General features: G+C 38.7%; 2 long non-coding RNA genes across 3 annotated transcripts; both read right to left on the reverse strand.

Annotated features, from left to right (window-relative positions):
* Positions 1–452: 452 nt before the first annotated feature.
* On the reverse strand, positions 453–2,270 carry LOC121771055. 2 transcript variants are annotated; one of them, XR_006043914.1, is made up of 3 exons: positions 1,387–2,270; positions 955–1,291; positions 453–489 (listed from the first exon to the last, which is right to left on the reverse strand). It is a non-coding gene; the product is annotated as an uncharacterized LOC121771055 (long non-coding RNA). The 2 variants fall into 2 exon arrangements; XR_006043915.1 differs by having other exon boundaries at positions 955–1,023; positions 1,120–2,270.
* A 1,733-nt stretch (positions 2,271–4,003) lies between these two features.
* On the reverse strand, positions 4,004–4,902 carry LOC121771289. Its single transcript, XR_006043976.1, has 2 exons — positions 4,315–4,902; positions 4,004–4,219 (listed from the first exon to the last, which is right to left on the reverse strand). It is a non-coding gene; the product is annotated as an uncharacterized LOC121771289 (long non-coding RNA).
* Positions 4,903–13,483: the final 8,581 nt, after the last annotated feature.

Genomic DNA, 13,483 nt, shown 5'->3' on the forward strand with positions numbered 1-13,483 from the left:
TCTCAACTTAAATTTAAAATTTAAGTTGAGTTCAAGTCTTTTTTTCTTTATTTCTTTTTTTCCCATTTGTTTCTATTTTAAAAATATGCAAATACAATTACATAATTGTATTTGTATATACTCTAGTCGATGAAGTAGATTTCTCTATACGGCTAATGTCACGCCCGCATTTTCTAAGGGTAGAAAACACGGTTGATCGCGACTAGGGGAGGATTAAAGAAGCGGGAAGGAAAGGGGAAATCAACACAAATCGACCATAGCTCGAAACAAATGGGAATAGCTCGAATAAAATCAGAGTGTCTCAACGATCAACAACTCAAGGGATTATACCTCAACAAATCATACTAAAAAAAAAACCAACATTCAGCGGAAGCATTCGAGAGAAGAATAATATTATGTATGAAGACATAATATATTCGGAACATTTAAAAGCAAACACAAATCTTCACCAGCTCTGCTCAACACTCACCGCGCTCGTCACCGCTCAACCTGCACATTTTTAAAATGAAATGCAGGGCTGAGTACTTGATGCACTCAGTGGACTCATGCCGAAAACATTTTCAATAAAAATATTTATCATGCCATTAACGAGTGACCTCGGGGTTTTAACTTTGAAAGAGCCCGAGTCACTAAATCATTTCACTAACATCATCATCACCATCAACCTCAACATCATCAACCTCACCATACCATATCTGAACATACATGACAAGGAATGTGGCCACATTCCAAGCCACTAGACCGGCCAACTCAAAGAGATAGCGCACGATCTACGGGGTGTACACTAGTCTGAGTAGGGACTCGCTCCCTAGTCAGACCCGAATTCGATTAACCATACATGGCAAAAGCCACTTCAGATAGGTCCCATAGCAACACAAAAATATGGCATGACAAACATATTTCGCAAAAATAAATATACTTAGGACACAGTCCTTATTTAAAAAGAAAACCCACCTCGTTCTCTTAACTCCTCAACTCGTCTTTCCGCCGTTTTGTTTTCAAATAGCTTGCCAAAAATTCACCCTTTTTATGGAAGAACATAATATGCAAAAATTAGACTTTAGAGAACAAAACATTTAATTAAAATAATGCATGTATCCTTGTGATATTAGATCTTACCCTTCGACATTACATAGAAAATTCTGAAATCCTCGTACATTAATCATAAGGTCAGCCGACTCTATCACAACAATATGATTCTTTAATTCAATCCGTGAAGCTCCTAGCTACTGGCCCAAATCTTCCACTTAATTAGTTTAGCCCGGACTCAAAATAACTCCAATCCAATCTCCTTTGTTAAAACCATAGGCCCAAAACTTTAAATTAAATCATTTGGCCAAATCATTAAAATAATAAAAAAAGGCAAAGCATCATTTTTTTTCTTACCATACGTGAGATTCCAGAATGGGATTGAAATTTCTAATCTTTTCTCCCTCTTTCAATTCCTCAAAATCGGTCTCTTCTCCCTTCTCCATCTCTCTCCCAGTCTCCGTCGTCTGTTCCTTATTCGCCGCTTCTCCAGCCGCGATAATCACCATGGTCCAGCGACGATGCCGTCGTGGCCAAGCTCCATCGCGCCTCTGCCTGCTCGCGAAACTCTGCCAACACCGCCGTTCTCCTTCTCTCCCGCATGCAGCGCCGCCATGAATCACAGCGGCTGTTGCCGAAAGCCCGTCGCCACAGCCGGGGTCGCCGCCGCTGCACTCTCGGAGTTTCATCAGCCCGCGACTGTCGTTCGTGCGAGCTAAGTCGCCGTCGCTGCTGTTCGAGACTCGTCGAGCAGCCGCGCGGTGCTTTCGCCGTCCCGTCTCTCTCCTCCTTCGCTGATTGTCGCCGGCAAAACATAGCACCACCGCCGCCGATGTCGCGGAACCGCTGCACGACTGCTGTCCTTCTCGCAGCTACTGTCGTCCCTTCTCGCCGTACCCTCCATGCTCGTCTCTGTCTCCCTCTCCGTCTCGCCCAGATTTTGAATGAAAGTGATGGTTGAAAAAAACTGTGTATCACGTGTGAACGTGGGATGATGATATATATATAGATTGTTGCTAGGGTTTTGCTAAAACTGACTTGGTTCCTCTCCAAAAATTTGGGCTTCAAAATATAGTTTCAAAAGAATTGGGCTTGGAAAAAAATATAAATTGGGGTACATAAAGAATAATTGTTATAGGCCCAAAAGTGAAATATTTCTCTCAAAAAAAAATAAATAAAGGCGAAACTTTTTCAGATGCGTAAACGACGTCCTTTCGAGAACAAATAAAAAGGGTAGAAAAAGTTGGGGTGTTACAATCTACCCATCTTAACAAAAATTTCGTCCCGAAATTTGCTTACGTCCTTCGAATATAGAATTTCTCCATCATCTTGTCTTCCAAGCAGCTTCCTCATGTCGTTTAATTAACATTGTTGTTGAAAGTCACATCGCTGCCACTTTTAAAAAATTACGCGAGATTAAATATATTAAATTAAATCGCGCACTTCGCATCATCCCTCATTGTCTTGCACCCTCTTTTGCGTTTGAACTTCATTTCGTCTTCGCTATCTTCCACTTCTTGAAATCTTCTTCGTATTCTTTTTGTTCTTGTCGTTCAGGGAAAACGTAGGAAATAGTAGAATAGTTTACACATCAAGCTTGCTCCAACGTTTCGCGCCATTCCAAGAATAGAAAAAGTTTCATTGTCCATTGGCCTCCATCCTCTATCCCGATCCTCTCGTCTCATATCTCGATAATCTAGGAATTTCGCTCCACTTTTCCTTTCTCGTTCGTTTTCATCGCTCGGGGAAGCGATAGGTGAGTTTTCAACTTAGAACTCAGTTCGCACAGTCAACTAGGCCTACCTATTCGTCATTCTAAGTTCACCACACATTTCATCATCTCACATTTCAATATAAAACCATTCATACTTCAGGATAACCAAGTATAACACACAACATTTTAATATATTACCTCTTTCTTGGTTGAGCGTGGCGAAGCGGGATGTTGAGCCTTCCAAATTTAAACTTATTTTAGTCTAGCGAATCGAATCTAGACTAAGAATGAAAAAGACTCTCGGGTCCAGAGCGGAAAGAAAAATTGCTCTGATACGACTTTGTCACGCCCGCATTTTCTAAGGGTAGAAAACACGGTTGATCGCGACTAGGGGAGGATTAAAGAAGCGGGAAGGAAAGGGGAAATCAACACAAATCGACCATAGCTCGAAACAAATGGGAATAGCTCGAATAAAATCAGAGTGTCTCAACGATCAACAACTCAAGGGATTATACCTCAACAAATCATACTAAAAAAAAAACCAACATTCAGCGGAAGCATTCGAGAGAAGAATAATATTATGTATGAAGACATAATATATTCGGAACATTTAAAAGCAAACACAAATCTTCACCAGCTCTGCTCAACACTCACCGCGCTCGTCACCGCTCAACCTGCACATTTTTAACAAGAAATGCAGGGCTGAGTACTTGATGCACTCAGTGGACTCATGCCGAAAACATTTTCAATAAAAATATTTATCATGCCATTAACGAGTGACCTCGGGGTTTTAACTTTGAAAGAGCCCGAGTCACTAAATCATTTCACTAACATCATCATCACCATCAACCTCAACATCATCAACCTCACCATACCATATCTGAACATACATGACAAGGAATGTGGCCACATTCCAAGCCACTAGACCGGCCAACTCAAAGAGATAGCGCACGATCTACGGGGTGTACACTAGTCTGAGTAGGGACTCGCTCCCTAGTCAGACCCGAATTCGATTAACCATACATGGCAAAAGCCACTTCAGATAGGTCCCATAGCAACACAAAAATATGGCATGACAAACATATTTCGCAAAAATAAATATACTTAGGACACAGTCCTTATTTAAAAAGAAAGCCCACCTCGTTCTCTTAACTCCTCAACTCGTCTTTCCGCCGTTTTGTTTTCAAATAGCTTGCTAAAAATTCACCCTTTTTATGGAAGAACATAATATGCAAAAATTAGAATTTAGAGAACAAAACATTTAATTAAAATAATGCATGTATCCTTGTGATATTAGATCTTACCCTTCGACATTACATAGAAAATTCTGAAATCCTCGTACATTAATCATAAGGTCAGCCGACTCTATCACAACAATATGATTCTTTAATTCAATCCGTGAAGCTCCTAGCTACTGGCCCAAATCTTCCACTTAATTAGTTTAGCCCGGACTCAAAATAACTCCAATCCAATCTCCTTTGTTAAAACCATAGGCCCAAAACTTTAAATTAAATCATTTGGCCAAATCATTAAAATAATAAAAAAAGGCAAAGCATCATTTTTTTTCTTACCATACGTGAGATTCCAGAATGGGATTGAAATTTCTAATCTTTTCTCCCTCTTTCAATTCCTCAAAATCGGTCTCTTCTCCCTTCTCCATCTCTCTCCCAGTCTCCGTCGTCTGTTCCTTATTCGCCGCTTCTCCAGCCGCGATAATCACCATGGTCCAGCGACGATGCCGTCGTGGCCAAGCTCCATCGCGCCTCTGCCTGCTCGCGAAACTCTGCCAACACCGCCGTTCTCCTTCTCTCCCGCATGCAGCGCCGCCATGAATCACAGCGGCTGTTGCCGAAAGCCCGTCGCCACAGCCGGGGTCGCCGCCGCTGCACTCTCGGAGTTTCATCAGCCTGCGACTGTCGTTCGTGCGAGCTAAGTCGCCGTCGCTGCTGTTCGAGACTCGTCGAGCAGCCGCGCGGTGCTTTCGCCGTCCCGTCTCTCTCCTCCTTCGCTGATTGTCGCCGGCAAAACATAGCACCACCGCCGCCGATGTCGCAGAACCGCTGCACGACTGCTGTCCTTCTCGCAGCTACTGTCGTCCCTTCTCGCCGTACCCTCCATGCTCGTCTCTGTCTCCCTCTCCGTCTCGCCCAGATTTTGAATGAAAGTGATGGTTGAAAAAAACTATGTATCACGTGTGAACGTGGGATGATGATATATATATAGAGTGTTGCTAGGGTTTTGCTAAAACTGACTTGGTTCCTCTCCAAAAATTTGGGCTTCAAAATATAGTTTCAAAAGAATTGGGCTTGGAAAAAAATATAAATTGGGGTACATAAAGAATAGTTGTTATAGGCCCAAAAGTGAAATATTTCTCTCAAAAAAAAAAAAATAAAGGCGAAAATTTTTCAGATGCGTAAACGACGTCCTTTCGAGAACAAATAAAAAGGGTAGAAAAAGTTGGGGTGTTACAGCTAAATCCGGGAAACTTTTGACAATTTTACTATAATTGTTGATTGTTAGACTAAACTCAACATTTAAAGTTGAATTGATAAAGGTGTCCTTAATTTAGTTATGTAAAAAGATCTCCTTCGCCGATTAGGAGTATATATACTTATAATTTTTTTAATAAGAACTTCTAAGTCTTTTTTGTCATTTTTAATTAGCTTCGTTGTTGACTAGTAGTAGTCTTGATTTGTAATTGTTGTAACTTGTATTTAAATTTTTCGATTTGTAATTGTTGTAACTTGTAAACGTGTAATTTCAATAAAATTGCAACTTTCATCGTACTTTTTTTAATTTTATTTACGCACATTTCATGCATAAACAAATACAATTAAAACGAATACAATTAATGCAAAACAAAATAGTTGTCTCATCACCAAAACTCACCTATGAAAAAGGGGAACACTATATATAATGATACAACTTTCGAAAGTGAAATGTAATTTAATTTTAAGTTGAATAAATATTACACACTGGAGTCGTAATTTAATCGAAAAATGCAAAAAAAAAAAAAATTGGCCGAACCTCCGAACTTGCCCGAAACCGCCGGTTCAGGCCGAAAACCGGCGGTTTTGAACCGCCGCTTGAACCGCCGTTTTTTGAACCGGAACTGGAACCGCCGGGACCCTAGGCGGGCCGGTTTCGATTCATGCATTTCATGAACCGTGAACCGCCGGTTCATGAACCGGAACCAGCGGTTCCTGAACCGTGTGCACGCCCCAAGAAGTAGATGTTCACCCACCAGAAGTCGTCAGCACGAAGGGATCTGGTAGTAGAGTCCCCTCTAGAGTGGAGAAGGATTTGAAGCTTAAGAGCAAGCCTTTACGTCAATGCAATAAATGTCAGGAGTGGGATCATCGCGATTCAAGGAATTGTGACAAATTTAAAGAGAAAGAAAAGAGGCGGTCTAGAAGAAATTCTGAAGTTTGATGCCATGTAGTCTCTTTTTTGAAGAAACGTCTGTTTAAGTTTTTTATTGGACTCCATTTTATTTGCATTGTCAAGTTGTTTGAAATTACTCAGTTCGTTCAGATTTGTATGAGGCATCTTGGTACTCGGTAGTTTTATGTAATGACTCGAATATTGGATTATTATGACCCAATTTATTCATAAGTTGACATGACCCAAATATTCATTTAGTATGACCCAAAGAATGGATGATGTTTGGGTTATTATTTGTGTATTCTTTGGCCGTATTAATATTGGGTTTTTTTTAATATGTCAAAAACATGAGAATAATCTTGTATTTTACTTGAGTTTGTTTGATACGAACATTTCGATCAGATTTGTATGACGCATTCTGGTACTCCTTAGTGTTATATAATGACCCAAATGTTGGTTTATTATGACACAAATTAACCATACGATGCTATGACCCAAATATTCATTTATTATGACCCAATGTATGAATTCTCATATACTATTATTTTTTTGCCTGATTATGCTTATTATGACTCTTACATGCATATATTATGACATGAACTGCTAATTTACATAATTAATTTTTTCTCACAAGTTGCTTGGTTATTGTACAAAAATTCCCACAACAAATTAATGATTTTATTTTTATCTTTTTTGCTCAAAATGACTCTAACATGTAGGAAGTATGACATAGAGTCATCTTATACTGTGTTTTTACTTTTCAGAAGAGATCAAACAACCATCATATTTTACCTTGGTTATAGAGTCAGAAAAATAATTCATATTAAAGTCTAATTTGAAGAAACAATAAAATCCAATGTCATTTTAAAGTATCACCCATTGATGAAATAAAATGTTTGAAAACCCATATGTTAAATACGCACATAATTATATCAATAAAACATACTTTAAATACAAAATTTATGACATGGCCACTACAGAAGCTCTGTAGCTTGCTATCATCTATTCAACGTCGATCATCATTTTCTTGTTGTCCGTTGCATAATGTTTGGATGTCGATGTTTTATTGGAAAGGGAGCTGTGATTATTTTCGTCCAACTTCAACACAATACTTTTTAGCTCTTAAATACTTAATAACACCCTTATATCTAGTCGATAGTCCACAATTCCAATTGCCTTCTCTCACCCATGTTGACTTCCATCTGAGAAAATAAACATTGCAGTCACTTATGACATAAAAGTGATACAAACATGACCTAATTCATATATTTCACTTATGACATAGAAGTGATACAAACATGACCTAATTCATATATTGCTACTACATAACCCATAAAGCTATTCCAATGCTAATCAGTGACCATACATTTATTTTAGGTGATTCCAAATTGAATGCAACTTATAGAAACAATAACAGTTTGTAAACATGACACAAAACTGTTACATATATGACCTAATACGTTTCTTGTATATGAAATGAAATTCTGAGAGACATTCTTAGTTTTTTCTGTAAATCTATTACCTTTTAAAATATTGGATCCATCAATTGTGGGAGCCTTAGTAGATTCCTTTCCAATTTTTGGTGTTGCCATTTCATTTTCGATTTTGCTGTAAATTAAATGCCAACAGTTATTAATAAAAATTATTTTTCCAAGAAATTTAACTAAACCCACATTTAAGGTCATGTTACCCATTTCCAAAAAAAAATATTAAAGTTCAGTTCACATTTCTCCATTACTAAAAAAGACATCTCAGTAAGTACCTTTTTCAGGACCATTTAAATTTGCTTAGGCTTTCGCCTTTGCCATCAATGATTCCCTCTCAATTGTTCTTCAAAGTTCGCCAACCAGATTGAGCGGCTATTCGAAACACAACCAAGGTTAGAAAATTAGGGCAAAATTTAAAAATCTAAACAATCGACACAAAAATGATCCAAATCTAGGCGGCCAAATACCATTTTTCGGAGGTTGGTTTTGTGCTTCTTTCTTGTTCACCTTCATCCTTTCATAAACTTGTGGACAACGAATAAAAATGCCAGAAATCGTGAATCAATTTTGAACCAAAAACTAAAAATAGAAGTTATTAGAAAGTTTTATTAACCTATACCGTCCACGATCCCTGCTCCAGCAGAGCGAGTGGTCGTTGTCGCTAAAGAAGCGTCGCTGTTGAGAGATATCGTCGATTTCGCTAAAGCGTGTGAAATAAATTACTAGGGTTTTTTGGTTTAGGAGTGAATGGTTTTGTGTTATTTTCTTTGAAGAAATGATAAACCTTTTCTCTCTCTCACCTAATATCTAGCATATGAAATGAAAATGTATTTTGCTGTCAATATTAATAAATGCCATAAAATCCGCCCACTAAAACAGTAGGTGATGGTTCCTAATTTTTTTTATTCCTAATTTACCCCTCACATGACACAAATCCATCTTATTATGACCCAACAAAATCGAGGAGTCATTCCAGATCATGGCCATTAATCTCAATATCTGACGGTCCATATATGGTCTGTATTTCTATACTTAAGGACTTTTTTTGGTAGATGAAAACCCTATATATATATATATATTTGAATTCTTTTTATGTTCTTGCCTTTGTCTTTTAAGGTCACGGAGGAGCTGTGAGTATTATAAGATACTGTTTCTTTCTTTTTCAAAATTTGGTTTAGTTGGATATCTTGTTGAATAGAGAGTATATACGTGGTGGCAGAGAAGTAACTTATTGAATTTTTTGATTTCTTCTGACTGTGATGAAAGAGAATTGGTAGAATGACCGTGCAACGATCTACTGTTCGGAAATGTTTGAAGAAAAAGGTAGAATTATCACGTTATTTAGTCAACTTGGGCCACAGAGTGAACATTTGCTCCGATGTGTGGACGGATTGTTTTAACCGTCATTCATACATGGGCATTACGGTTCACTTTGTGGACAATAGTTGGACGTTAAACATGCGTTTAATAGGTTTTAGAGAATTTGAAACTCCACACACTGCACCCGAAATTGCTTCTTTGATTATACAAGTTTTAAATGAGTTTCAATTATGCAACAAGATATTTTCTATCGGTTTTGATAATGCAACTGCCAACACCGCAAGTATTGGCGATTTGATTGCGACTTGTACACCGGTAATTGGAGGTAAGTATTTTCATCAACGATGCATTTGTCATATTTTAAATTTATGTGTACAAGATGCGCTTGAATTATGGCAAAAGCATGTTTCTCCAATTAGAACTGCAGTTAGATTAATCCATCAAAAGCTAGCTATTGGCAAAGCATGGAAGAAATATTGCCATCAAAAGAATGTCAGGTATACGAATTTTACTCTGGATGTGTCTCATAGATGGAATTCGACATATGATTGTCTGAATTCTACTTTGACACATAAAGATGCTTTATGTGATTTTTATAGAACCTATCCCGTTCATAATTTATATCTTTTGCATAGTTGTTGGGAACACAGTGTGGCTTTATTTAAATTGTTTAAAAATTTAAAAAATGCCACTGTTGAATTGTCGGGTGTTTATTACTGCACTGCTGTTCGTGTTTTAGAGTATTGCATGTACATATCCCTTGGTTTTAAAACTGCAATGAAAAATGCTTCCTCTTCCCCTGAGCTAATGTGTGTCTTATATTACATGATTGAAAAATGGCTCAAGTATTTCAGTGAGGTTCCAACCGTGTTTTTGATTGCAAAGGTATTGGATCCAAAATGTAAATTAGTCGGTACCTCTAGGATTTTAGAGTTTTATTATAACAATTTGAGTTCAATTGATCTTGGCCCCCTTCAAGCAATCCAATCCGATACCAGTGACGAATTTGGAGTAGACCTCTCAGAAACCTTTCAAATAACCCTCCCGAACCGGTCCATTGTCCAACAAAACTTCGAGTATAACTTGCGCGCTCTCTACACCGAATATGAAACCAAGTATAACAACACCCACCAAGTCAGAACACCCCCCTCCTCCACAACATAACTATGGCTTTGCATTTCAAGCCGATTATTATGACCCCGACGCCGCGTCCCAACTAGCCGACCTATACAGCTACAACACCGTCGGAAGGAGCTCAGGTATGGTAAGTGAATTGGATTTATATTTCGATTCACTCTTTTCATTTGGTGATGAAGGTCCTAGTCCTCCCGCCCAAATCGACGTCCTCGATTGGTGGGGAACCCACGAGAAAGATTTTCCCATCCTTGCGTCAATGGCCAAGGAGATTTTCTCTGTTCCGGCTTCCACTGTCGCCGTCGAGTCCGCTTTAAGTGTTGGCTCGCGTGTGTTGGATGAATCAAGAAGTAAGCTCTCGGCGAAAAATATGGAAGCCATGATGTTACTTGATGATTGGGCCAAAGCCGACGTCAGAGAACAAGAAAATGATTGGGATGATCGTCAGGAGGGATCACAAGATGAATTCACCGGGGATGAATCGTAGGCCAACCGTAAGCCACCGCCGGCCAAGCCAAATAGGTAAGTAAGGTAAGAGAACTACGTGGGCTTTGATTCCCTAATGCAAATGAGCATTGGGGATACGTAGGCATCTCAACTTAAATTTAAAATTTAAGTTGAGTTCAAGTCCATTTTCCTTTATTTCTTTTTTTCCCATTTGTTTCTATTTCAAAAATATGCAAATACAATTACATAATTGTATTTGTATATACTCTAGTCGATGAAGTAGATTTCTCTATACGGCTAAATCCGGGAAACTTTTGACAATTCTACTATAATTGTTGGTTGTTAGACTAAACTCAACATTTAAAGTTGAATTGCTAAAGGTGTCCTTAATTTAGTTATGTAGAAAGATCTCCTTCACCGATTAGGAGTATATATACTTACAATTTTTTTAATAAGAACTTCTAAGTCTTTTTTGTCATTTTTAATTAGCTTCGTTGTTGACTAGTAGTAGTCTCGATTTGTAATTGTTGTAACTTGTAAAGTTGTAATTGTTATAACTTGTACTCCCTCCGTCCCGCACTACTCGCACTTATTTCCTTTTTGGGCGTCCCAAGTTACTTGCACTCTTTCCATTTTTAGTAAAAATTTTCACCTACAGCCGTAATTTTTGACTTTCCTATACACTCATTCCTTAATCTCTGTGCCGAAAAGGAAAGGGGCGAGTAGCCCGGGACGGAGGGAGTATTTAAATTTTTCGATTTGTAATTGTTGTAACTTGTAAACGTGTAATTTCAATAAAATTGCAACTTTCATTGTACTTTTTTGAATTTTATTTACTCACATTTCATGCATAAACAAATACAATTAATTCAAAACAAAATAACTGTCTCGTCACCAAAACTCACCTACGAAAAAGAAGAACACTGTATATAATGATACAACTTTCGAAAGTGAAATGTAATTTAATTTTAAGTTGAATAAATATTACACGCTGGAGTCGTAATTTAATCGAAAAATGCAAAAAAAAATGGCCGAACCACCGTACTTGCCCGGAACAGCCGGTTCAGGCTGAAAACCGGCGGTTATGAACCACCGGTTTTTTGAACCGGAACCGGAACCGCCGGGACCCTAGGCGGGCCGGTTCCGGTTCATGCATTTTGGTGAGAGTTATGAACCGCCGGTTTTTTGAACCGTGTGCAAGCCTATCCCCCTCTAAAGAGAGAGAGTTCGAAAATTACTTCTTCCGTGTTCTGAGTTCTGTCTTCATTATTCGAGTCCTAGTATTCTGGTGAGATTTGCCCACACAAATATCAGTATACAGTCCGGGACACCAGTCAGAAGATCCGAGGTCGAGCACTGAAGATCTTCATGAGGAGACAGAGCAAGCCATCATCAATTATTGATTGAATCAACGAGGTAAATTGGATAATTCCGTAGTAAGCATGTTTTAGGGATTTTATATGCTAAAGCATGTTTTAATTCAAGTTATGAGCATGATACATGTGATAATTACGCGAACAAATTTTGTCTAGATAATCTACTAAATAGATTAAATTATGTGATCCGTTAGAACATGCACGCTTCCGCTGCCAACTCCTTCAAAGCTTACTCCTCAATCACTTTCTGTTCCCACCGCAAACAACGTGCGCAATCTCACCCTTTTCGAAATAACATGATATGCAAAAATCAGACTTTGCAAAATAAATTAATTTAAAACAATACATGCATCCTAAGTGTGTGCTCAATTTATCCTTCATCTTTTCTTAGAAAGCCAAACCCATTCCAATCAATTCATTGGCCTAAACAAACATATGCAACCAAAAAAGAAAAAAAATAAAGAAACAACAGCTTAAAATAAAATATGCTTCCAGCTACCATACGTGTGCATACACAAGACTAATTCCTCTTCCTCAAATTAAATGCCAAAATTGACGTGAATCCATGTATTCACAATCATATAATAGAACGATGTCGAGGGCCATGGGTTGATTGGGGTCCGAGAAGAGGGTGGAAACATGACAAGGAGTCAAGCCGAATGTGGAGGTCTGTTCAAACGTCACTATGCCTACTGAGACGGTGTCCAAATGATGATTCAAGACCACCATCGTGCGATGCAGAACGAAACACCCGGGCGGGCGATTTTGCAAGGGGAAAACGCCCGACCGGGCGTTTTGCATGAGGAAAAACGTCCGACCGGGCTTTTTGCACGACTTGCGATTTTTGAACTCTTTTGTTTAGCACTTTTATCCTCTAGTATAAATACCCATGTCTAGGGTTTTTGCTAGCAGCTTTGAACATTTTGTAAACCTACCAAAGACTCCATTGTCAGCATTCATCTTCATCTTTGAATATTTATCAAAACAGCAGTTTCTGACCGGTTTTGCAGGCCTACGCACTGCAGCCTATGCCCTACGCCTGAAAAATAGCTGGAACCGGCGGAAACCGGCTAAAACTGGCGGTTTTCGTCAGAAACCGCCGGTTTTCTGAACTGTGCCTGAAACCCTTCAAACCCTATGCCGGAAAATTATTAAACCCTTCAAACCCTATGCCGGAAAATTATTGTTTGAACCATTGAACCGCCGGTTCAAACTGGCAAACCACCTGTTTTGAACCGCCGGTTCACGGTTCATGAAACCTTTGACCCTTAACCGGCTCGTTTGAATCGACAAACCGCCGGACGGTTCAAACCGCCGGTTCCGGTTCATGAACCGGCGGTTAACCGCCGGGCCAGTTAGCTTTGTGCACGCCTACTCTGCTCCATAAAAGTCCTCTATTAGTTTCTTCTTTTGTGCTGTAGACATTACTACGCCATCGTCAAAAATCTGATGCTTGCTTTACGAACTAACCACATAAATCATACATAGGTAAAATCAGAGCATATAATAGAACGTATCATACAAATGCCAAAAATGTGTCATACAAGTTAAATTAAAAAAATTCAAAAAATAACAACGATAATGAGTCATGC

The sequence above is a fragment of the Salvia splendens genome, chromosome 16 (genome assembly GCF_004379255.2).
Source record: "Salvia splendens isolate huo1 chromosome 16, SspV2, whole genome shotgun sequence".
In the NCBI taxonomy this organism is placed as follows: domain Eukaryota; kingdom Viridiplantae; phylum Streptophyta; class Magnoliopsida; order Lamiales; family Lamiaceae; genus Salvia; species Salvia splendens.